General features: G+C 38.8%; 1 long non-coding RNA gene across 1 annotated transcript in view; it reads left to right on the forward strand.

The window, feature by feature from the left end:
- The window catches only part of LOC116491211, a 97,402-nt gene extending 75,140 nt beyond the window's left edge, over positions 1-22,262 (forward strand). The window contains exons 2-3 of the long non-coding RNA XR_004253475.1: positions 1,619-1,862; positions 22,114-22,262. This is a non-coding gene — a long non-coding RNA (uncharacterized LOC116491211). The remainder of the gene's footprint in view (positions 1-1,618; positions 1,863-22,113) is intronic.
- The last annotated feature ends 4,469 nt before the right edge of the window (positions 22,263-26,731 follow it).

Raw genomic sequence — 26,731 nt, forward strand, 5'->3', positions numbered from 1 at the left:
TGGTAGACCTGAGATTTGAGAATCATAATTGACTTGATTTTATTCTTCGTTTCTATAATGGCTTTCCCTCTCTAATACTCCTTTTCTCCCCAGTCCTTGACATATTTTTAAGAGTTCGTGTTCACCTTGAACTATTTTATTAATGTTAGCACACTCGAGCAGTGGAAGATTGCCAGAGAGGTGTAGGAACTGTGGGCTAAATGGTGCTTGTCTGGAGGAAAGGGGCTGTGCAATTTGTGGTGGCTTTTCTTCTTCATAGCACTGATAAGAGGAAGGGGAATTGGTGAATTTCTTCTTCTTGGGAAGTAAGTCTTGGAGAGGCAGGTTTTTGGGGAGACCATCTTTGAGTTATAAAACACTTGACACAGAGGTGATACATGGCTGTATCTGTATGCACACATTCTGTACAAAGAATTAAAAGAAAACGCATTGTGTATCAAAGAATTTTTTATTTATTTTATTTATTAGGGATTCAAGTACTCAGAAGTTAGCAATTGCTGGATGTACCATTAATTTCTATTTTTATTTTCAAAGAGTATTTACTCATTGCTGTGACAAAGAACTAAAGTCATATTCCTGAGTGTCAACTGAAGGTTTATAGCAATTGTAGCACATTTGTGATGTAAAACATCTTGGAAGTTGAATACTTGTTTAAGGAAATACCTGTTGTTAAAGAAGCTCTACTGCTCTGCCCTGTGTCTCTACCAGCAAAACTCCTTGTAGTTTGTGTTGCTAAGGCGTGTAATGATGTTTCAGTCACAGAATTGTGTAGATCTCTTTTTCTCTCTCTATTTAGACCAAGGCTTTTTCTCATTTATCTATGAAAAGAGTGTTGCAAATCGATTTGTTTTTCATTAAGAAAAAATGACTGTAAGAAAAAAATAAGTACATATATATATTGGTGCAATTCCTCCCCAGCCTCTCTCCCTGCCCGTACAGCAGCTCTCTGTTGCTCAGCTCAAGGCTGCCCTGCCCACTGCATGGTGCAGCTCTGAAATTTTCCAGTTGTGTTTTCTGTATTTTGATGTATGCTGTTGGACATCTGTTTAATATCAGTTGGGGTTTATTGAAGAAACACAGGGTTTTAAGCTGTAATTACTGTGTGCTTTTTTTTGTTCATATCTGAAAAACAGTGTGCTGAGCAGAACTTTAATTCTAGAAAGAAATGTGAGAGGTTTTGTAGCAGGCAGTGTGAAATATCTAGAAGTAGAGGAGATTTGTTTCAGGTTGTGGGGGCGGGGAAGACAACCAAGTCCTTTATTTGAGCCTTTGAGTATTGATCGTCTCACAAGGCACATCCCTTGGTATCATTCAGGCTAACAAGTTCTGCGCTCTGTATCCAGCGTACCCTCTGCAATTGCTTATCTGGTATCAGATCCTGCTTTCTCTTCTTTTTTTTTTTTTTTCTTCCTTCTTTTATTTTCTGAAGGTTTTCATGCTTGTGACCTGTATTCACAGGCTGTGTTATTTTTTCATTAGCACCTCCAAACTGCTGTGCTTGATCATTGCAGCCTTCCGTGTTTTATTTTCACTCTGGCATCATGATCAGGATCTATGAAGCTGATCACCCAGTGCTGGGTCTGCATGCCCTGGTTTATTTTGACTTTCTCTTTCACAGAGCTGATGCATTGGCTTCTCAGCAGCTTCGGTGCTACAAGTGACGTGAACACTGTGGAGACAGAGTAGAAGTGAGCAGCTCTGGATAACATCTTGGGTTCCTTTGCACGTACATAGAATAAAGTGAAGCTAGCAAGCCAGAAGACAGGAAGTTACAGAAGAAAAAGATTGCTCAGAAAAGCAGAAAGGATGTAGTACGTTAAGCTGGAGACTTTTAAGAGACCGTATCCATCCAGGATCGAAAGGTGAGTTTTCCTGCGTTCTTTGATTTATTTTTTTTTAACTGTTACAGATTCTCAGGGAAGACACTTTTTTAAAAGATTGGTTATTTGTCTTTAATATCTATCTTTACAAAAGTTGTCAGGAGAAGCACTCACACTAATTGGCTGTAGTTTGACCAGTTTGCTTAGAATTTGATTTTAGGGCCATCCCAGTGATTGTATGTCCTTGGACTAAAAATGTCCATGGAGATGACTCTTACCTGACACTTCAGTGACAGGAACCGAAGAAGTGTGTAGACTGAACAAAATGCTTGAAGGCAGAACTTGAGTAAGAAAGCAGACTTGAGTAATGCAGAAAGGAGCATAGCAGGATCCTTGGTAGGAGGCTGAAATCAGACAAACACAGAGTAGAAACAAGGAGTAAAAATTTTTGACTTTAAATATTTTTGAAAAAAATACGATTTAAATTTTGGTGAATAAAATCACAGTAATCATGGTAATCAGAGGTGAGGAAGGACCTATTAAGGAAATAATTCAGACAGAAACAAATAAGAGTGTGTGGATTGTCATATGTGCATTAGGGTGTTCTCTGTTGTGCTTTAAATGGGGAAATGGTGGAGGAAAGCACAGCCTGCTGAAGGGGAGAGAGAAAAGGGCAGAGAAGCATACCAGGTAAAAACAAAGTGTTAGGAATGGCACCATTCAGAAATCTGAGCCTATTTCCGTGTTTCACTGGTAACATAAGCTTGTTCTGCAACCACTGAGAAAAGGTGGGTATTTCATGTTTAAGGGTGAAGTAATTTTCTGAATGTGACATCTAAATATGTGCTTGTGATGTGGTTGCCTGAAAGGCTGCTAATGCTGCTCTGTGGGGAATGTGTGATATTGAATGTTATACGAGATTTACAGTTTGTGTTCTTGATAATCTCATTAGTACATCCTGAGCTTTATATGTGGTATGGTCAGAAACTTGATGTAATTAATTCCAGTGCACGGGATTGCTATATTCATATCTATTTCCCCTGCTGATCAATGTGCTTAATTAACTTCAATGCTTTTGTTTCTGTGTGGGATATATGAATATATCTGAGGTTGACTGTTTGTTTTTACAAACAATTGATAACACGAAGGCAGACTTTTTTAATGAAAAGTAATCTTTTAGTGCAGTCACGGGTATCATTCCCAGTTGCGTCCAATGAACATGTTCAGTCTAGCTTATAGACAAGAGAAACACTGCATATTTTATGATTCTACTTTGTGCTTTCAGTTACAAAGGGTAGTAAAACAACATGTTAGTGGAAAACCGTGACTGATTTATGGCAGGAGTAGAGCTGCAACACTTCAGCATCATGAATTACAGAGAGCTTGTATATAAAATTTAACAAGTTGATCCTGTTGTCTGCCAGGTTAACATTCTAGGTATTACTTGGGCAATAAATACCTTTTTTTTTTTTTTTGGATGAAACACAATTAATATTTTGCATTTAAAGTAATTCTGCAAAGACTGTCTAGAATAAAGCTAAATTATAATCTCTTGGGCAAATTTTCAAACTTCAAAGAATTCTGAGAAGGTATCATGTTTTTTAATTAATTTTTTCCTGTTATAAATTGAATTTTAAGGCAGAACATTCAGAAATGGTGAACTTATATATATATGTATATATATGTGTATATATATATATACATACACACACACATACATGTATATGTTTTGTTAAACATTAAGTATCAACAATTTCTAAAATATGAACCATCCCAGTCAATTTAACAGGTTGTTCTGTATTCTTTTACAAAGAGGTAGCCATTCTTACAAGCTTCTGTAAAAAACAAACAACAAACAAAAACAAAAACAGAACAATGAGAACTTTATCAGAATTATTTTGTCACCAGTTGCTCAGTTTGGTATTCTGCTGTCTTTATTTGTAGATAATAAATAGCAGATCTGTTCAGGCAATCAAAACCAGGTAGTCAAGGGAGAGTGCTCTAGTCTTCAGAAGTGTGTTTTAGGAGCTAAGACTCAACTTCTCAGAATTTGTATTTGTAGGCAGCATGTACTAACTGATAACACTCTAAACGCTTTATTGAGAGAGGAGGTCTTAGTCCTTAACTGCCAACTGAGAGCAAAGAGATAAGATTACAGAAATCATGTCTTAGTAGTTATATCTTCCTCTATAAATTATGTTATTTTGTCTTTTGTTTTTTGTCCTTTCTGTCGTTATTATGTTCTAAGGGTGGTGACCCCCTTTATGTTCTTTATTTTTTTAAATTAAAAAAAAAAAAAAAAAGGAAAAAAGCCTGATTCGTCATTTGTCACCTCAACTTCCTACCCAGCTAAGCAGGAGATTTTCTGTGAATTTTAAGTTACTTCAGCCAGTTGCATTTTCAGTCAGAAAAAAAAAGCTTTTTTTTATTGTGCCATGCTTAACCTTATTGTTTTCAAATTCCAGATGGATCGTAGTGTTGCATTATCTGTAGTTAGTAATTGTGCTGCAAGGGAGGTTTCTAGGTGGAATTATATGCAGCAAAGTAATTCCATTTTCACCCTTCCCATAACTTGTTCTTTCACCTGCTCCTTATGTTTGCATTTATATTGTAGTTCAACAACAGTTTCAAGTTAGCATCTGTCATGGATAAATGAAGTTCATGTTTCATTGGTGGGAAAACTTGGTGCTGACTTGGTGCATACAGGCCTGTCATTTCTAGAGTGACTTGGATAAATTGTCATTGTAATGGTGGCAGAAATACTGAAACTCAGATATAACACAATGTTCGACCTATGGTTGCTTTTTCTTTGATTTTATACATCCCTTGTGTTAGTGGATACCATGAGCTCTCTTGCTCTCTTCCTATCTTCTTGCTCTCTTTCTGGCTCTAATTGCAAGCCGCAGTTGGCAAATACTTCCTGTTACTGTATTTATAGATAAAGAAGACAGTGTGGAGCAGACTCCAGCTCAGGTGTCTGGCTTTGTCTTCAGGTAACACTTCCACAAGATGTGTATCCCAAGAAGTGCCTCTCTTGTCCTCCACAGTCTGGCTCAGCTGTGGGGTGGGTAGTAAAGTGGATAGTTCTGTGGTTGTGTTGTTTAATGTTACTTTCATTATTTTTCACTACTTTCCACATGTTTTTTAAGCTCAGGTGCACTCTACCAAATGTAATAAATGTACTCCAGAACTCACTCCCTATGTTCCTCCATCCCCCAAATTAAAGCCACTGCTTACACTCGAGGGCAGGAACTGCAGCAGAATTAGGCTCTTCCTGCTTATCAGGTGTGGAATGATCTCACAGCTGGAGTTGGCTGTCCAGTGAATTGCAACCTCTAATTAAAAATAAATTAATAAATAAAAGTCCAGGCTTGAGGTATGTAGCTTAATCTCTAATTCTGTTGTGTTATAAAAACCTGTATTGGAGAAAGCATCACCAAAATTATAGCAAGAAGTGTGTTTAGTGCTGCATCTCCTGGCATACAGATCACATCCATCACATCATTTTTTAAATCTTCCCTCTCCAAAGCTGGCAACCACTTTAAATTTACTTACAGATTTCCTGGAAACTTCTTATTTCTTAGCAGTGGCACCTATGCTGACGTCCGCAGGCTTGATTTGAATCTATAAATGTAATGAGTATTAAGATTAATTCTGCCAGCACTCCAGAAGCTTTTGGCAGTTACATTAAACTTTCAAATTTCATATAAATGTCTCAAGCAAATTTATTTAGTGGATCCTATTTATTGCTCCCTTAGATAATATAAGAATATAATAAAAACCTGCTTCAGAAAAAGAGAGGGGTGGTGAAAGAGCTGGTGACCAGGGCCACTCAACCCAAAATTATACTATTAGCTAAACACTGCCAGCTGTGGATTGATTATAATTTGCTTCATTGAGGAAGGGAACATTGATTTAATGAAGTCACTGTAGGGGTGGGAAAGTATTTTTTGGTTATTTTGTGTATGGAGAAAAAGGCGTTACCTTTTCTCTAAGGAAGCTTGCTGTATTGCACATTTAAAAAAAAAATGCAGTAAGGTATAACCAGATAAGAAAGCATTATAAAAACAGATAGAGACTTCATCTTTCAGCTGTTTGAAGGATTGTTTTGTGTTGCAGGCAGCTGAAAATTAGCAACTGTTACCCAGTCTGAAACAGCCAGTGTTGACAGTCTCAGCAACTCAGTCTTTATGGTGATAATTTTTAAGTCCACAGGTTTTTCATGAGTTGTACGGTGAAAGGTGAAAAAAGTAGGTCTTTCTGTGTGATGTACATACACATATATATATACGTGCATCCATGCTCACAAGTGTACATGCGGATGAGTTGTTTTGACAATATAGTCCTTTTGCATATGTAAAATTAATGGGCTGCAGGAAATGTTACATCCTACTTCTATTTAAGCAGATGTAATGTTTAAATAATGGATTTAGCATGTTATTTGCATGAAAAGAGATTATATGCTGATTGCTGTGAAGTTTCCAGTCTCCTGTGTGATATCTAAAATATCAAAAACAAATGTTTGTTCTGTTATCTTGAAATAAGGCTCTTGCTGGAGGAGAGACAATGATTTACCCATTTTTATCAACAGAAGAAATGTTGCGTTTAGCACAAGAAAACTGTTACAGAAAGAGACTGACTGTATATTAACTGATAGTAATCGTGCTCACTGTGACCTGGCCTGCCATGAAGGGATTTTCTTGTTTTCCTTTGAATGGCACTTCTTATCATGCAAGGCATGAAAGTTAAAATGTAGAACTGAAAACAGCTCAAGAGGTTTGGTAATCAAAAAGTTGGATTGTGATGGAATATGCAATGACAAAATTGCCTGTGTAGTGTTGGTTTATAACCACTGTTCAATAAACCTGGTAGTCTATTTCTCCACTTGAAAGTAATCTGAGGTTCAGTGTTTATTGCCTGTTGATTTCAGTTGGTGTAATCACACATAACTTACATGCATGTGCTCTCTGTGTACATATATAAATATATATATATATATATATGATACAAGCACAGGGTCACAGCACAGTTTGGGGTAGAACGGCCCTTAAAGCCCCCCCAGCCCCATCCAGCCTGGCCTTGGGCACTGCCAGTGATGGGACACCCACAGCTCCTTGGGGCAGCCTGGGACAGGGCCTCACTGCCCTCAGAGGGAAGAATTTCTTCTTAATGTCTAATCTAACCCTCCCCTCTTCTAGTTCAAAGCCATTCCTTCTTTTCCTGTCTCTACACCCTCTGACAAAGAGTCAGTCCCTCTCCAGCTGTCCTACAGCCCCCTTTAGGCACTGGCAGGAAGGGGAGGGCAACCTGATGGCCCTTGATTTTGTTTGCTTGGTTTTGGCTTATTTCAAGGCAGAGAGGTTTTTGTGGAAGGCAATATATCATGAAGATTTGTATGTCTTTCTGAAGTTGCCCAAACAGATTAGAAAATGTTTCTTCTTGGTCCCTTATGGCCTGTAAAAGGTCAACAGATGTAGTAGCCTACACCTTTTGCAGACACTACAGGTCATCCATAGTGGTGTGTTTATAGGGGTGTGTTTTTATCTAATTCAAAGTCAGTAGGTGTTAAGTGATAAAAATTAGGTTTAAAAAAAAAAACAAAAAACAAACAAACAAAAAACCACAACAAAACAAACAAACAAAAAAAAGAAAACTCAAAAGCAATGTACCCTAAGCTTATGGAGTGACAAGTTTTGTAATTTGTGAAACATTTCATATGTAAGCTTTGAACTGTACGTGATGGCTCTTAGAAGTAATCAAAGTGTTCTGTGAGGATATCCATTAGCAAACTTCCTGAGAAAATGAGTAACTTCATTCTGCACTGATTTAGGGTAAAATGTACAAAAAATCTTGCTTCGGAAGACTTTCAGAGACTAAACACCACAATATTTTAATGTTGTAGAGCACAGTCATACAGCTTTACCAGGTATTGTTATGTGTATTTGTCCCTGTGAGGACCAGTGACTGTGTGGATGCTCTTGTTTGAGATGGGTAATGGGCAGCAGGTGGTGGTAGTTGTTGAGAAGGATCTTATGTATCAAGACCCTTTGGCCAAAATCCTCACCAGTGTGTTTTAACGGAACTAGGCAGCCAGGACTAAGGGAAATCCTTGTGCCAACAAATAATTGATTAGATACAAGGACAAGGATTGAGAGTCTACAGTCAGTTCTTGGAGACGAAGGAATTCTCCATTGGCATACCACCAGGATCTCTGATGTTCATTATAGGAACATTAAATGACCTAGAAAAAATGTTTGCGTGTGGGATCAGAAAATTTACTGATGCTAGTGAATTGTTTAGCGGGTACTAAAGATATGAGCTGGCAAGGAGGAGCTGGAGAAGACCTTATGAAAGTGACTGCCATTGAAATGACAGATTAAATTGTATAAATAAATGGAAAGGATGTCCATGGGGAGAAAAATAATTCTGCCTTCATCTCTGAATTGATTGTTACCATTTGGGAACAAGAGTTTGAAGTTACAGTGGATATTACCATAAAAAAATATCCAGTCAGTATTTATCAGCAGCGAAACATCAACTTAAATGTTAGGAATTATTCAAGAGGAGTTGAAAGCAGGACAGAGCATCGCTGCCAGTGCTGTCTCACCCTTTCATTGAATGCTGTGTGCCATGCTTGTCCATGTGAAGTGTGGGTGGGTGGAAACAGCGTGGGGAACGGCAATAAGCCAGACACAAGTGTGCAAGATCTTTTGTCTGAGAGATATGTGAGGAGGGTGGGACACTTTGGGCTGGGAAACACAAGGGTGATTTGCTAGTAACATGTTAAATGTCAATCAATAAATTTTAGAAGCTTCATGAGGAGGGTTGGTAGGAATCAGTTACTGATGGCTGCTTAGAGATGAAGAACCGGGTGACCTCAGGTGAAGCTTGCAGGAGATGGGGCTCAATGCAAACAGGAGAGGTGGATCTTCACCCCACTGGGGTTTGGGGAGATGCTGTGGGTGCTGGAAGTTCACACAGACTGAAGGAAAGAGCAGGGGTGGTTTTGAGCAGAAATCCATTCGAAGTTGGTGAGTAACTGAGGGGGAGATAGCTTGAGGCATGCCTGATGAGGAAATGGTTGAACACGGAGAAATCTTCAAGGGGATTTTCTTTGTTGGTGTTCCTCTCACCTGGCTTGTGCTTTCCACAAGACCAGAGGTGAGGCACTGGCTCAGCTCTTCACATGGGGTCCAGCACGGCCCTTTTCATTCTTTGCATTATGCTGCTATTGCCATAGGATCTGCCTGAGTAGCAGGAGGGCAAACATTTCATGAAGCCCGTTAGGAATCTCAGGAGGAAGTACGTGTGTATGTTTTTCTTAAATAAATTCCTTAAAAGATGGATTGGCATGTAATATTTTTTTGGTGTGACAGCTTAAATAGGATGAGCTAACTAGATGATTCAAGATCCATGGATGAAGGCTTAAGATAAAATTATCTTTTCTACCTATTTTGCAGTTTATTTAAAAAAAAAGTTTTGATTGATGTGGATTCTTACCTCTGTGCATATTCACTGTAGCCATATGTCTGAAGAGGAGTGCTTTTGCCTTCCTTGTGTTTATCCTAAATGTCAGGCTGGTGTTTGCAGTTTGACATATACCTGAAGGTAATCTGAAGCTTACAGAGGTAGATTGATTCTCCTGAACAACAGGGAAGTCACTCTCATTTAGAAAATGTCATTCATCTCATTTAGACTTGTAGAATCAGGATTATGCTCTGTTGTTTGACATTAAAAACACACACACACACACACAACACAAAAACAGTGCCAACAACAACCCCCAAAACCAGGATTGCCTACTCCTTAGAGGTTAAACTTCTGCATTGCTGGATGAATTAATCTTGTTGATTACTTTATACCACATTACTGATATGACATTGTGGCTAAGGAAAACAATAAATCCTTTGCTGGTGTTAGTATCAGCTGTTCGCAAATTGCCTTTTGGGTGGTGGTGTTTGGAAGTGCTGTGTGTTGGAGGAAACAAACTCTTCATTCTCTGCTCTGCTCCCTTCTATGAACTGAGCAGTCTGTTCTGTGAGAGTTTTGGCAGGGGGCTGGCCAGCCACACACGCTGCCCACAAACACAGAAAGGACAGGTTTGCATGGCAAAGTTTCTGGAGAGAAAATACTCCTTATTACAGGCATTTTTAGATGTTACCATCCATGATTTTTGCTCCTAGGTAGGTTCCTAAATCTTTTCTTTCCAGCTCTTTTCTTACAGAAACTTTTTTAGTATAGAAAACTTTTTTTTTTTTTTTTTTTTTTTAATGGAAAATATTGAGAAGGCATTTCAAATCTATTTGGTAAATTGATTTATTGTAAATTGATCATTTTTTGTAAATTGATTGAAATGACCTGCATCAGGTTGTTTTTCCAACTCATCCCAGAAATTGTGAATTCTGTACATTGTTGTAGGTGCTGAGAATCCAGATCTTTTTCTAGGGGCTTATATCAAGGCCAATGTTCCCTTCAAGCTGTCGGGTGCATGGTGCCCAGGAGGGAAGGGTGCCGAGCCGTGGTTACGGCTGCCACGGAGGGCACTGCTCCCATGGAGGGACGTGCCGCACAGCGAGGCTTCATGCAGGTGCACTGGGAAGGTTTTTGCTTTTTCTTAACCTTCAACTTCTGTGCTGCTCATGGGCCTAAATATCATCTTGTCAGAAGTTTTTTGAGCTGTTCATTATATTTAGAAGGAAGTGGATGCATTTCAGGTTGGTTTAGTTTCAGTGCCAGTCTTTCCTTCCCAGCCTGAGTGGTGGGAAGCCTCACAGTAAATGTTTCAGGGCAATTTGGGATGAAATCTTTGTGCCAGGGCATACTCTTTGTCCAGTTTAGCATTGGCACACCCATATCACCACTTTCACTTCCTTAAGGAAGTAAAAGGAATCGAAAACATTTAAAACATATTAATTCTGTAAATAAGGCAATTTAACTGTACACCTCAGAGCTCTCGTAGTGTACCAGAAAGACAATGTCTGCTTAAGGTGTGACATTTTTTCCCCTGCATTTCAATGGAAGCAGAATGTCAGCGTTAGAAATACCTAGGATGTGCAATAAGGGCATAAATCCCGCTGCTGTCCTTACAGCTTTCCTGCTGTATTGCCAGGAAGAACAGATACATTTCTTGCATGGGAATATTTAACTGAGGGATGGTATCAAATGTTTCAGAAATGCGCATCAATGCTGATTCTGAATGCTGTGTTTCAGTCAGTTGGTGTAGTGTTGTGCTGTGAAAAAAGGGCTTTTATTTGCAAAGGGCCTGTATCAGTAAACATTGTGTTACAACTTTCCAAAGACAAATTAGCCATTGAAATCATTCTGAATAAGAACAGTCCTGTACATGGTTCTGTTTGTTTAGCAATGCTCTATTTCACAAGCAGGGTGAAATGGAAAGCATTCATTCTGAAAAACCTTTGAGGCTTTTATAAGATACCTTGTCTGACTGGATAAGGACTATATGTTTGATGTCTCTTCATTCATATACAGCAAGTGTCTGTTCCCTGATCTTGTACAAACCTCTGACTTTGAGAACATCAACCTAAATCTCTTTGTCACTTTACTTTGGGGAGCCGAGTTTGCTGCATGTAACCTTCATTGTCTGATAAAAAGCTTGTACCCAGACATAGCTTGAGTTACAGGCTGTCTGTCTGTGTGTTTTAAAAAAACTGCCTCCCCACCGAAGGCTGCTCCTTTAAAAGTGAGACAATAGGTCACTCATATTTCAGAAATCTTTTTTTTTCCTTTTTTTTTTTTTTTTAAATAAAAATGTCTTCAATTTCTTGTTACTTACAAACTTCTAGGACTTCACTAGGCCTGTGGCAGAGAGGCCAGAGCTCCTAACCAAGCCAAGAAAAGTGCTGGGTCACCTGCAGACCAAGGGACAGTTGCCACCTTCTTGAGCCTTGGAGTTGGCTCAGTAGTCCAGGAGTCACATATGTATGCCTCCCCACGGGATCAAGTTTGGAAATGAGAGGCAATGTGTAAAAGGATGAGGCAGGAAAATGAAACAGTCCTAAATTGCTTTTATATGCATAAAATATGTGCAGGTGATTGACTGGTTTCTTGTGGGCCAGCTGTAATGCCTACTGTATGTCCATTGATAACTTCTGCTTAGTTGTTAGAAAGCTGGACAAGGGTGTGAAAGTCTGATACGTGGGTAAACTTAGCAATTCAACTTGTTAGTGTGTTATCACAAAGCATTATTATATTACTCATCCATAATTGATCACAAGTACAAACACGGATTTCTTATTTCCCAGTTCATCCCTCCTCAACATGGGATATGCTTGAATTGAGGTTCGACCACTGCTTCCTGTTCCCAGCTCCAGCATCAACTTTATTTTCTAATGGGCAGTTTTCTCAGGTATCTGTGGTGCCTCAGTCTTCTGTAACATGGGAAGAACGGGTCTTTATTTAGTGGTATTGGTATTGATGTAGAGAGAAGTTATACATGTGGTACATTCCTTTCTTTTAATGGTATGAATTGAAGAAGAAAATGTTATTTAATGAATGTGTTAGATTCTGGCAGTGCAGGAGCAGTACTAGGTGGTGGATGCCTCCTTTCTTATGTTTTGAGCCTGAATTCCAGTTTGTGAAGAGCCATTAGTTAGTATCTATGTGTATGTGGATATGCATGTTTCATGTGTATACATTTTGTTGTAGGGCTTATGTCTTGTCCATCTTTTTTGCATTTTTAAAGTTGATTTCTCTAAGCATATTTCTCTGGCATATTCATGGGGTAGCATAGTTAGGTCTGATGCTGTTGGCAAGAAAGCAGTACACAAAATCCTTTCTATTACCTCTGACCATGCAAGAAAAATATATGCTAGTGCCAACGACAACGATTCCCAGTATCCTACAAAAAACTGAAGTAGAATACAGTTAGGAGTAATAAATAAACCAGTAATAACAACCTCAGAAACCTTTTGTGGATTGTTACCTTTGTGTTTACACCAGAATTGTTGCTTTGTTGTGGTATCTGTGATTGTGCACAGCTTTACAGTATACAGGCAAAAAGGTTCAGGTGCAGAAGAGACTTTGTGATGTACAGTTTGTAACTATATGCTTGAATTCAAAAGAGGTTTTTCAGTAACTTACTGCTTCTGTTTCTTTTTCCTTCTGTGTTGAGTCCATGTCCAAGAGAAGTCTCATTTTGTCTGTCACAAATGTGGCTGTCAGATTTGGAAAGTTTTGTGGACAGTGTTGTGGTAGTGAGACCCTTTCGTGCTTTGCTAGGCTCTGCTCCATGAGGGGATATATGCAGTTTGTATTTTACGGAAAAAAGTGACCTTTCATATATGCAGACCAAGTACCTTGGAGGCAAGAGCCTGAAGGTCTGCACCTGTTTTTAGAGGAGGATATCATGGTAAGAATAGGGAAAATAGTAATAGTGGTGGGGGGGAAAAAAAGCACAAACATGATTTGTGTTGTTGGAACTAGTCATGAGCTGCTACACACAGGAGAATCTGCAAGTAGTTAGCATGCTGTAGTATCTTCTAGAGATGGGTGGTTTTAGAGACTACAAAATTCATGTCTAAATTGGAAAATAAAGCAGTACAGAGGTCAGAGAGAACACAAACGTGTACATCGTCATGCCCTGTAGCACTAAGGCACATCCACAGGTGGGAAGAAACCAGCACTGTAGCTAAAGCAGGGCAGGGGATTAATTTTGACCCTGATTCATACCCCTGTTAATAAAAGGGGGCACTGTGGCTCTCTAATATGCTGTTCAGAAGTTTCCTTCCTTAAAACTGTAACACAGCATGCAGCACACAGCACTGCATATGGAGGTATTGCTAAGAACAAACCTTAGATTGTCCCTGCCAAATTTCTTTAAGGCTTTAGAAGTCTAGGTTGCATCACATGCCACTTTTGTGGGGTTAATCGGTAAATACAATCCAGTCTGCAGTACTTTTCTTGATGATTTCCTGTTGATATTAGTGCCAATTTCTTTTTGCTATTGGCCTAGTTAATACTTCAGTTGCTTCTGGGTCAGATGTGCTGATTGCCAAGGTCATGATTTTTATCAGAAGTCCAGAAGTAATGGGAATTTCATAGCAATTTTCATCACTTTTTTTTTTTTTTTTTTTACTGAAATGCTTTTTTTTTTTTTGATTTCTTTATTGCTGTCATCAAGACAATGTATATTCTGACATCTGTTTTAGACCAAGTAAATGACATCTTTATAATCATCAAAGGTGGTTATGGGCACATTAATTTTTCAGTGAACAGTCCAAGAAGATGAAGTGAGAGCATGCAACCATGCCAGATTTCTTCTGGTATCCAACCAATTCTGTTTGCATTCCTTTACGTTGACGTGCTGTTACAAATGAAATCCTTGGTTAATGAAATGAATTGGAATACCCAATTTATAAAAATAGTCAACCAGAATTTGTACATTACAGATAAGGCATACAGATTTGATTCATTTTCTAGCCTGCACCGATTCACTGAAAATTACTGAAAACACACAGGGCTGTAATCTCAGGGCGTATATGTTTCTATACAGCATGGCTCCTAAGGCGAACTGTTCCAAACCCTGGAAATACACAGAACAGGGACTTGCAAGTGTGTTTACATGTAAAACATAACGTTGGGCTGAGCATTAGGTTTGTCCTTTCTCCCACGAGAAACTTCTGCCCAAACCAGATTTTTCTAGTCTTAGCCTGGTTGCTTCTTTCTGTCCTTCTGACTGTCTTTTATTTCTGTCAATTCAGATGATATAAATTTCAATTTCGTTCAATTATGATGATATAAATCATCAGCAGTTGGCAGCCTTACCTTTATTTAAGGTCAAAATCACTTGATATTTGTAGCATTCAAATATCTGGTTATTTTCATGGCTAGCCATTAGAATTTTGTTTCTTTCAATTTACCTTGTTTTGAATGTTTCAATATAAAAGGAATAAATAAGACATGTTTTAATCTTCTAATGAATGTAACGTGCTTGAGCATAGTTTTAGTGCATTACAGGCTGGGATGGCTTCAGCTTTAAAGGTAGAATTTAATATGCAAGCATTTTTGCATATGGTGCAAGGGCATGTGTGCTTAAACAATCACTTATGACTGAATTAAATCTGAATTAACCTAAAGAAAGAAAGAAAGAAAGTATTAAAACTTCAGTAAAAGAGTTACTTAAAAAAAATAAAATCTGTGTATTTATTCGTGTTTAGGTGCTTCAGTTGGGATCATTGCCATGGAATGGGCAGGGCCCCCTGCACCCAGCCCCATCCAGCCTGGCCTTGGGCACTGCCAGGGATGGGGCACCCACAGTTCCTTGGGGCAGCCTGGGACAGGGCCTCACTGCCCTCAGAGGGAAGGATTTCTTCCTCATATCTAACATAAATCTCCTCTGTTTTAGTTTATAACCATCACCCCTTGTCCTATCCCTACACCCCTGATACAGAGTCCCTCCCCAGCTTTTCTGCAGCCCCTTTTAGGCACGGGCAGGCCGCTGACGTCTCCTGGAGCCTTCTCTTCTCATTTCTTTCAAGCCATCCTTCCAGGGATATGTGTGCTATTATTTGTTCCTTCTAGCTTGTGTTCTGTAATGAAGCTATTAATTAAGGACAAAGCATCAGTTGAGCAGCTTTATAACGTGTGATGTCACGCTTGATTTTTGGTTGTCGTTTTTTCTCCAAAATACGACCTCCACAGTAGATGGAGCACCTTTTGTCACCTGACTGTATTGTTATGACTCTTCTTGGAACTACCTATACTTTTTTCTTGTTGAGATTCTTGACTTCAAACAATATGGAAAGTAATGTTTGATCTTCTTAAGTTGCATTGAACACCTAGCACTTGTGTTCCCATCAATTCTGCCTGCAGTTGTTGATTATCAGCCCTTTAAGCTTGGCAATTCTTGGCACATAATTGATCCAATTTAGTTCGCTCATTGCCCTCACTTACTTTGTTAGTCATCATTCTGTGAGTGTTATTCACTCAAAATAAATGACTGATGTATTTTTGTAATCTGCTGAAGTGAGGCTATTGTTGGTAGATGTACAGGGCAAATGATATTTCTCATCTCTGAATTTCTGATGTTTCAGCTCACAAGGCTTTGTGTTTTTTTTTTTTTTTTTTTTTTTTTTTTTTTTTTTTTTGTTTGTTTTTGTTTTAATTTGATGGTAGCTACAGAAATGAATTTTTTTCCTCTTTTCGACAGGAAGAGGAAAACCTGTGGTTTCTTGAGGTCACCTACTCTATTCCTTTACAAAGAATTGAAACTTGAAGCTTATCTTTTATGTAGGCTTTTGAGGTCTAAGTTTCTCTGTACAGAGGAGGGAAGCCAAAAAATGGCGTGCGCAATTTCTTTTTTTGGAGAAGTGTTCCCTTTGATGATTTTAGAAAAATGAGAAAATAAGAAGAAAAATGTTCTAAAAAAATTTTTAAAAGACATTTTAGCAAGCCCTGAGGTTAAAGGTGTGCTGTGGCTAATGTAATGAGCTTACTGAGCAGAAGCAACAGGATTCAGGTATGTCACTGCTTCATCTATGGCTGTTGAAATATAATTCCTTTTCTCGCTGAGTGAAGACCTAATTCAGTTTGTTATTTTAACATTTATGAAGACAGAGTTGAAACTTGATGAAAAAAAATCACAGTTGAATAATGTCTTTGGGTGCAACACAGGGTTTACATTAGTATAAACAAATTGTCCTTTGTTTGTGCAGGAGAGAAGCCTGGAGATCCATGTCTCAGTGCCTCTCTCTTACTCGCTTAGTTTCTTTATTCTATGGCAAGTTATCTTGATGACATTCAAATGTGTTAAATACTGCCTGCTATTGCTGTGACTTCAGAACAAAATTGTAGCTGGGAGGTCTTCTGGATGTTTTTCTCTTTGCAGCAGGCATTCTAATAATAAACAGGGCAATGAACAAACAGTTCTGTGCTTCTGTTCAGCACAATGAAGGGGGAACAGATTTGAAGCCTGGGGAAACTGGATTTCCTGAACATTCAAATGAGATCAAGTAATATTATAAATATGCATTGTGCAATCCAGAGAAGATATGTTGATGTATCAGTGTTATTTTTTTGTTCCAGTTCTAAAAAGTTTTCTTTGACAACGCAGGAGGAATAGCTGGAGTACATGCTTCCTAGGGCAAAATGATGGTTCTTCATTAACCAGTTTCTTTCTAGCAATAGGAAATTTCCCTGGCTTCCATGAGTAATGACCTGGAATGGATAGCTCTAATTCCCTCTTCTGGTTATTCACTGGCAACCTGAAACAGTCCTAGTTATGCATTTGCACTTATAGGAAATACCTGTTGAAAGCTCTGCTATTTAGTTTTCTGCTGCATGTAGAGATTAAATTTTTAAGTGCGCAGTGTTTATGCTCATCTCTCAAGACTAGAGCCGTAGAAGTACTTTTTACAGGAGTTAATGTTTGATTACTTTTTCAGCTTGACACAGCTTTTAGTACTTGAATTGAAATGGCAAATAAGCGAAGTAATGTACCAGAGATACTTTTGTTTATTGTTCAGAATCACACACTTCTTTGTCTAAAACACAACACTGACAACATTCCAGAGCACTCATAAAGTTGTTGTGTTTTCCACGTTTCTAAGCATAAGTCTTTAGTCTTCAACAACTGAAGTGTTGAATGTCAGAGTCAAATACAGAATTTATTTCTGAAGACAGGATAATTGCTTCCTGCCAAGATCTCTGTTCTGGCACCCTGCTCTGTAACCTGCTTTCTAGCCCCCGCGTAGAATCATGGAGCAGCTCGGGTTGGAAGGGACCTTGAAGGCCATCGGGTTCCCACCCCCTGCCGTGGGCAGGGATGCCACCCACTAGATCAGGTTGTCCAGGGACTCGTCCAGCCTGGTCCTGAACACCTGCCAGGGATGGAGCATCCCCTCCCTTTGCCTGGAAAGGTCAGTGGAGCTACCACTGAGGCCATAATAAGGTTCCTTGAACCAATTATAGTAATTTGATAATTGGAAGTCCAGTAAGACTGTGTATCCTTTCCCTTATGTATATAAGGTTTTATACTTAAGAGATTTTTTATTTTTCTTTTAATTAATATTAACAGACTTATTTAACACACAAACAACAGCAGCCAGGACAGCTTAGAAATATTATTGGAGGAGACCACTGAGTTTGATTGTCTCTGTAAACTACTATGAAATCCCATTTGTTAATTGATTTCATTCCTCTTAAAAAGAAAATGGACTGATGTGCTTGTCATAGTTACAGGCAATCCTATTTACTATCTTTTTCAGTTTAGAAGAATAAAGCAGCCTAATTTTGGTTTCTTTTGGTTAATTTCCTTTTCTTATGATGAAAAGGTTTTCCGGACCACTGTCAGTCTCCTAGTTTGAGTATGTCCATGTTTGACCAGTCTTTCTCAAAAACTGTAGATGCCATTTGAGAGAAGGTATTTCTGTGGATGGTTACAACAGCATAGGAGGCAAATGGGATTTGTTGTTAACTACTTCGTAGGTGAGAGTAATACAAAGGGAGGAGAAAGGGCTGGGAAACAGTTCTTTCTTTGTAGAAGGAAGTGTACTTTGGCAAGTAGAAATACAAAACAGAGCTGGTCTTTGCAAGTACTGACTCCAGGGATGACTTGCCCTTCCTGCAAATACCAAACGTGAATATATGTGCAAAGAGGGCAGCGAGCAACTTGGTGCCAACTATGTGCACCTTGTTTCAGAAGTTTGAAATGTGCTGATCCTGGCGCTCTGGAAGGGCCCAAGAGCTGCCTCAGTGCTGTTATCTTTGACTAATGCTATTAATGGAGAATATTCTCATCTGGTGCTACTTTGGAATGACCCCCACACAAAGCAACACATTTACTAGTGCATAGAGACAATGGATTGAGGAGGCAAGTTTCAGTCTTGCTTTTAACAAGTTAGCACACTATTCAAAAGAATGAACTAAGGTTTGTATCAAGCCAGGAGATGCTGTGGTGATGCCAGAAGAAGCATTGTTTCTTACACAGTCTGAGTTTGTTTATTTTTTAACATGTGTGTTAGTGTTCCACAATCAGTCATGTACTCCTTGTTTTTTCCTTTATGGAGCACCTGTGCCTCTCCTAGCACAGAATGGATCGTTTTTATCTCACTATTTGGCAGCCCTTTTTAATGAGTATTTGGATTGTGCCTTGCTTGCTGTATGCTACTCAAATATGACTTTTGAGATTACATTATTTACTTCCTTAAGGACTTTCCTGTATTGATTATCTCTGTGTTATCTGATATTTCACAGAGACTGATTTGTGGTTGTTGTTAACATCCTTGTAAATAAAGAAAATAACATTCTCAGTTTATATAGCCCAATATGAGGTTCTTTAAGATGTGATAGTTAGGAGTACTGAATGTCATCTCACTTCTCAGGCTGTTTTTGCCTTCTGCCTTGTCATTGTCACCCTGTTCCTCTAGTGCTTTGCTTGCCAACCTCCAGCCATGTCTATATGTCTTCTGTCTCAGTTGACTCTAACTCTCCTTCTCATCCAGTACAAAAGTTACTGCGTCAATTTGTTTTGAACTATTTCCTTTTAAGATACAGATACCCTCCTGTACTAGCTGCTGTGGAATCCAGTGAAGGAGTCCTCACTGAGGAGAGATGATGTCTTTATTTTCATTTCTAGTTGTGGTCTGCTATGAAACTTGTGGAGGAGTCCTGACAAAACTTATATTTAAATATATCAGCATTGTCCTAATCTTTGTGGATCTTAGCCAGGTTTTGTGATGACTTTTATCAGTGTCTGTATGCTGTTGTATGTTTTTTTTTTCTGTACGAAGATGTATGACTTCTCACAATCACATTTTCATGAGGTGGGAAATGTAAAGGACGTTTTTGATCAAAAAAATGATTGTACATTGAAGAGTGGGAATAGAAGAAGCTCTCAGTGTGTCTTGCAATTCTGAAAGTGAAATGTGATAGCTTACAACTGCTGGGGATTGGGAACAACACCACAAAAGAAATTTGATCTATTTTAGGTTTCATGATTCTCTTTTTAGGGTCCAGGATTGAAGACAGCTTTGTCTCCACAGTAGAATGGTAGGGGGGACAAAATTATGCTTCTACAAAACATTTTCTCTTGCCTATTAAAAGGGTCAGTCTCAAGTCCCCAAATTGTTCTGGTTGCTTGAACATCTGATAAAGTGGGTGTTTGGATCATAATGAGAGCTGCTGGGTGCTGCTAAGTTTTGAAGATTTGATCCCTGGCTGCCAATTGATTAAGCCTAATGCATGCTCAGTTAAGAAGAGCATTTAAAATTCTCTTTGGGAAAAGAGGACATTTCTGCTTAAATGCCCAATACACAGCAGGAACTTAAAGGTGATGAAAAGAGCTTTCCCTTTTCTTTCTGATGTTTTCTGTTGTCTTCTTTATTTCATGGTAGCAAAGAAACATTTTCTATAGAAAACATGAAAATTGCCTTTGCAGTTGATGAAACCTTTCTTTTTAAATGATTAAACCACATAGAGCACGCTGTTACATGCCTCGCTGAATAATGATGACCCCCCATTAAAATAGTTACTGAGATATTCTTTGGAGATGTGAAACCTACACATTCATGTTAAACAGCGCTATAATTAATTTCATTTTTATTGGTCAGGCTCTGTAGTTTCACAAGGATTTATTGATGAATGCGGTTACACAGAGCTCCACATCGGAGGCGCATCTCTTGCATTCAGCTCCTGCAAATCCCACTACAGGCTAAAATCAGATTTGCAGAGCGAAAGTTTAAAGGGAAGTGTGAAAGCAGTCAGATTAAACAAAGTGTGAGGCCAAGCAGGATTGAGGTAGGTTTATAGCAGGATTTCCAAGGCAATGAGAGATTTTTGGGGTTCTGAGAAGTACGAAGAGGAGTTTGGGTTATTTCCATTATTTCTTCTCCAATAGGAAATACATTTAAAAGTGATCCTTCAGAACCTCCTTACCATACTTTAAAACCTTTTTTTTTTTATTTTTTATTTTTTTTTTACCTTTAAACATATTACAAATATGGCATGTTTTACTAGGAGAAAAAGTCTTCCCAGTCTAGTTGAAAATTTTTATGTTGATTTGGGTAAGAAAAGAGGTGGGGACCTTTTTATAGTATTGAAAGTGGTTTGTTTCCTTGTTGGACAGAGGATGGAGCCTCAGGAACTGCTTCCCCCCCACCACCACCCACACCTTTTTTTTTGGATAGGTGTGTGTTTGGAGCTGTGAAATGACTCATATTTCACAGTGGCCATATTCAGCTATTCGTGAGCAGCTCTGTCTTAAGGGACCAGCATCCTTGCATGGTGGCATCTCTCTTTTTCCTGTGCAGACACTAGCAAAGAATTCCAAGAAAAAAAAAGCTGGCACTCAATGACTTCACCTTCTTCAATTTTGTATCTGTATGGGTTGTCCTTGACAAGTTTTCAGACACAGGAGTCACTTTCAATAAATAAATAAACAGGTAAACTGGGATAAACCGAGTTACGTTGTTGTTAAATTAATGGATTCTAGGGGTGTTCTTTTCAGAGAACACTGACAGGCTATAAACATACCAGACAATTGATACCTAATTCATCTAAATTCATAGGATAAATTTCAGAAAAGTTTTAAAAGCATTTGCGAATTGGCACATTATGAAGTCTGGGTGAAAGCTGGGGCAGACCACCTTATAGCAGAGCTCTTACAATCACTAGTTCAAATCCGTCTTAGTGTGTGTGTCTGTGTAAGGTAAAATGTGTGTAAGACAAATTTATTCTCCATGAGATACCATATGTATCTGTCTGCAATCAGATTGACTTACAGATCTCTGCAAGTAAAAGGTTTCATTTCTTCTCCTTGTCCCTTATGTTCTTCATGTTACTCTATTCTGTTAGTCTGATTAGAACTTCACTACTCTTAATTAAGTTTGGTACTTTTATTTGTGTATGTAACATCATCTAATTTCTTAGCATCCTAATGTGAAAAAGCAACACGAATAAAAGAATAAAAGAATAAAGAGGCCATCCACTACAGGACCTTAACGTCTTCTACTGTTGCTTATTGTGAAAATAATGTTAGTACTCTGTCCAGTTCTTCTCTTTGTACTGTCATCTTGAGCCCATGGAGAGACTCAGCTTTAAGTCAGTCCTTGCATTACAGTTTCAGTTCTAGCTAGTATTTTGCTGCATTATACATGGAACATGCTCACATGTTAGGAGTAAAGTGAGGGTAGATGGGGAAGTGCTCAAGAGAAACAGAGAAAGAAAGGAGAAAAAATAAAAAAGCTCCTATACCCTAATAGCATTACTACCTATTGAAGCCAGATGTGGAAATTCCATTTTTGTTGTTTGAATTGATTCTAATCCATTTTTCTAACAGGTTGGTGTAAAGCCAAAAAGACTGTCAGCTTCTCATGGAGGATTAAAATGCAAAACCATTCAATACTCCATGAAGACCTCCATGAATTACGACAATGGAGCTGGAGAAGGCTCATTCCCTTGTCTCCTCTTAGCTCCATTGAGGTGAGGAAGGCACACAGAAAGTTGTATGTGTTTACGTTGGTAAATAACCATATGTTTTGTACATTCCTGATTTCCTTGTATGCATGGGATATGGCTCCATTGTAGCATGCTCTCAGATACTGTTATTTTATTAAAAACAAAAAAGAAACAAGTCTAAGATGTTGTCTGTCTTGGTAAGGATAAGACCAAATATAAATAAATCCAAGAGCTTTCAGACAGTATTGGTTCTCTGAAGTCCGATTTGATTTAATGAACTGGAAATAAAACTTCATATCACAGTATACCTATCCATAGCTCCTCCTTAGACCCTCCCCAAATAGCCATACAGTCTTGATTAACTATTTTATTGAAGCATAAAAGAAATTTTAACCTTTCCTATTATAGAGATCACAAGGTAAAGGTCTGCTAGTATAAATAACAAAGAGTGCTCCTATATTGATTCTGTCTGCTTTTGCTACACCCACTGATGTCCCCTATCCTTTAGCAATTTTCAGGGACAGATAACTAATTCTGCAGAGATCCTTTCACTGAAATGACAATTTCACAGCTCTCTATTGGGACCGTCACGAGTGTGATCAGATTTTCAATCTGCAAACACTTATTGATTTGCCTTTCTAAAAACTTCCTAAGAAATCCCACCTGGGAAAATAATTTCTCCAAACTCTATCAATCTCTCTTACATATTCTACAAAAGAATAGTAATCTTTTAAATAGAGCTCCAATTGTTTGTTCTTGATAGAATGTGAAATTAAATAACCCGAACTGGTGTGCAGTTACAATGGTCGGTTTAGAATGATACATAAAAATAGATTATCTGTCTACGTTTAGGATATGTACATGTAATATGTAATCAAAATCAGATACATCCTCCTCAGGGTTGTTTTGCGGGCTTTGTTTAGTAATTGAAATGTTGGTGGTATTTTAGGACTTTCATGCTGGTGCCACTATGGATACAGCTTATATTGGAAAGCCATTTAGCGCTGAAGTATGCATAGGTCAGAAGGTGTCACATTAAAAGGATTTAATTCATATATATGATGTTGTATACATTCTGTAAGAAATATGGTGGATTAGGTCATTAGGTCAGAATTTGATAGGGTGCTCCACAAGTAAAACAGTGCCTCACTTTATTGCAGAGCACTGTATAGTGTGTTTTGCTCCATCTTTTATTGTTTTTATACGCTTGAATGCCATAAACTTAAATCCTGAATTACTGATTGCATTAACCTTGAGTGACTCTTAAGAGGTGAGGTGTAGTTTTGCCAAGCTGGACAAGATCCCTGTGATAAATTTGGAAGAAGGTTTTGTGATGCAAGTTGCTAAATGGTGTCGAGAATGGCCATGATGGTGAGTTTGGGGTGTTTTATTCATCTTGTGTGTTGTTTTTTTTTGTCTTTTTTTTTTTCTTCATTAAATTTGTATGCGAGTCTAAGTAGGGAAGACCTGAAAGCAAACCCAAGCAGGTATAAGATTCTGCTATCATTTCAGTGAAGAAGATTCAGATTTCCCTGAAAAACTTGGATCATGGCATGTCAATGCCTTAACGCAAAAACATCTCATGGATATGGTGTAGGGAGAGTTCAGTGTAGTCAGTGGGGCTGCTTCAGTGTCACGTCAGCCCACGAGTGCAACATGTACTGACCCAGGCAGATTGTAACAGAGATGGAAAAGTGCTCATAATTCAAGTTTCCATCATCTACTTTCATTAGGTCTGTCCTCAATTGATCTTCTTTGTACGTTTTGTGTGGTGTGCAAAAGATAGGGCAGAAGAGCTCTGGAGAAATGAGGAAAATGAATGTGAAAAAATGCTCAGTTTTGTGTGAAACGATTTCGATTGGAAGTTCTGTAAGTTCTTTCTGGCATTAATGAATTTTGTCAGAGAAATTCTCTAGCTTGAAGGTGGTAGGAAGATCTAATTCCAGAAAAGATGTGAAGAAAGTAAATTTTCCTGCATTTCCAAGTTATCACATGTGAGGCACAGGTGACTGAAACTGAAAGTTAGAGGATGCCTCTTCATGGAATATCAGTATCAGCTGAAGGGCAGAGGTCATGGTTTTTTATTTATTTTGCACAGAGCAGTGTTTGACACTCAGATGTGTAACAAATTCTGTCTGAACTGATGTGAGAAAAAGATCAGTCATAGAAAGAAAGTCACAGAAATGGAGGTATTTTTGATCATTGCTCCTCTGTCCTTGAATCTAAGCCAACATGACTATCCAAGTTGAAAGATGAAATTCAGAGCTGCCCTGCTTTGTTACTAGCACAAGAGCAAGCAAGTAAAGAAAAGTAGCAAAACTACCAAGAGGAGCAGCAGAAGACAATCAGAGACCTCTGGAGTTTGCCATATTTTGATGACAGTCATAGGTGCTGCCTGAGTTTCCCTTTCCCCACCCAATAAATATGCGTTAGAGATCCATGGTTTTGTCAGTTCCTATGCAATGCAACGCCCTAAAGTTTTACTCTCTGCACCTTTGAATTTATTTATGACTGTAGTAAGTATAATTAGTATAGGATCTTATTCTAAGTCAAAGAGCTATAACACAACAGTGGTTTTGGACCTGTCTCGTGTTTACCTTGATTTTCTGGGTCAAGTTATCTTTCTTAGTACTTTTTAATGGAAATATTTGAAGCAGAGTTCCTGCTGTGCTGAGAGCATCACAGCTATTTGTATTCACTCTAAAAAATAAATATGTAGGCAACTAGGGAAATATTTTCAATATGAAGTGTTTAAAAAGGAGAAACGGAAATAGTTGACAACAATATAAACCATATATGTGTGTGATACACATAGGTTGCTTTTATACATAGTAGATGTAGTCTGGATGTGGCTAAAGTGTGTGTGTGTTGTGTTTATTTATTAATTTATTTATTTTGGAAAGACACAGTTTCTCTTTGTGCTCCGGAGAACTAAAAACAGTTTCTGTGGCTGTGCACCTGAGCTAAAACTCTGCAGAATGGTGAATTATCACCAAAATCATGGAGCTGTGCTGATCTTTCGTGCAGTTTTTGATGGGCTCACAGAATAATTCAGAACAAGCTCTTGTCTGCCCACAGCACATTTCCTTTATCGATGTAGCCACAAGATGAGCATTAACCAGTCTATTTGTATTCATATCTGCGAAGAATGCAATTTTTGATAAGATTTTAAATGCCTGAAATATTTTTGAATTCTTGGTGGAGGGAGAAAGAAGAAAATACTGAAGCTTAAAAGAATTTTATAACTTTAAATGATGAATTTAACAAATATAATCTAATCTTCACACTACTTCTCTTTCTTCCTTTCCCCGTGGTTGAGCTACCAAACAGTACTTTCAACACCAAGAATGGTATTTGACTATGGAGTTGGCTGAATATGTTGCTTTTATGTAGATTTAGTACTAAAGCAACAGAAACAGATAACTGTGAGTTTTAAAGGCAAGAGTGTTGATCTGCTTGAGGGTAGGAGGGCTCTGCAGAGGGATCTGGGTAGGCCGGACCGATGAGCTGAGGCCAACTGTGTGAGGTTCAGCAAGGCCAAATGCTGGGTCCTGCACCTGGGGTGCAACAACCCCAAGCAACACTATGGGCTGGGGGCAGAGTGGCTGGAAAGCTGCCCGCTGGAAAGGGATCTGGGAGTATTGGTGGATAGTTGGCTGAATATGAGCCAGCGGTGTGCTCAGGTGGTCGAGAAGGCCAACAGCAACCTGGCTTGTATCAGGAATAGTGCGGCCAGGAAGTGATTGTCCCCCTGTACTCGGCTCTGCTGAGGCAGCATCACGAGTACTGTGTTCAATTTTGGGCCCTCACTACAAGAAGGACATGCAGGCCCTGGAGCATGTACAGAGCAGGGCTACAAAGCTGGTGAAGGGCCTGGCCCACAAGTCCTGTGAGGAGCAGCTGAGGTCACTGGGGGTGTTTGGTCTGGAGAAGAGGAGGCTCAGGGGAGACCTTATTGCTCTCTGCAGGTACCCCAAGAAGGCTGCAGTGGGGTGGGGGTCGGCCTCTTCTCCCAAGCAACCAGTGGTAGGACAAGAAGAAATGGCCTCAAGTTGTGCCAGGGGAGGTTTAAGTTGGGTATTACAAAAACTTTCTGCACTGAAAGGGTTGTGAGGTGTTGGAACAGGCTGCCCAGGGAAGTGGTTGAGTCACCATCCCTGGAGGTCTTCAGAAGACATGTAGATGTGCTTAGGGACGTGGTTTAGTGATAGACTTGGCAGTGCTAGGTTATCAGTTGGACTTGATGATCTTAGAGGTCTTTTCCAACCAAAATGATTCTATAATTCTATAAGAGAGCACAACAAATGTTACAGGTTCTGGTCTTTGCAATGAGATACTCATTTTTTTCCTTGAGCCAGACTATGACAGTTTTTAGTTCTTCTGCTAGTTTTTGCCTCAGTTGTTAGGCCATTCTTTGTAGGATACAGCATATGTGCAATACATGTTCAGAGTAACAGACATTTTGGCTTTTGGTTCCCTTGTTTTCCTTTATTGTACAA

Source organism: Aythya fuligula, chromosome 7, assembly GCF_009819795.1.
Source record: "Aythya fuligula isolate bAytFul2 chromosome 7, bAytFul2.pri, whole genome shotgun sequence".
Lineage (NCBI taxonomy): Eukaryota > Metazoa > Chordata > Aves > Anseriformes > Anatidae > Aythya > Aythya fuligula.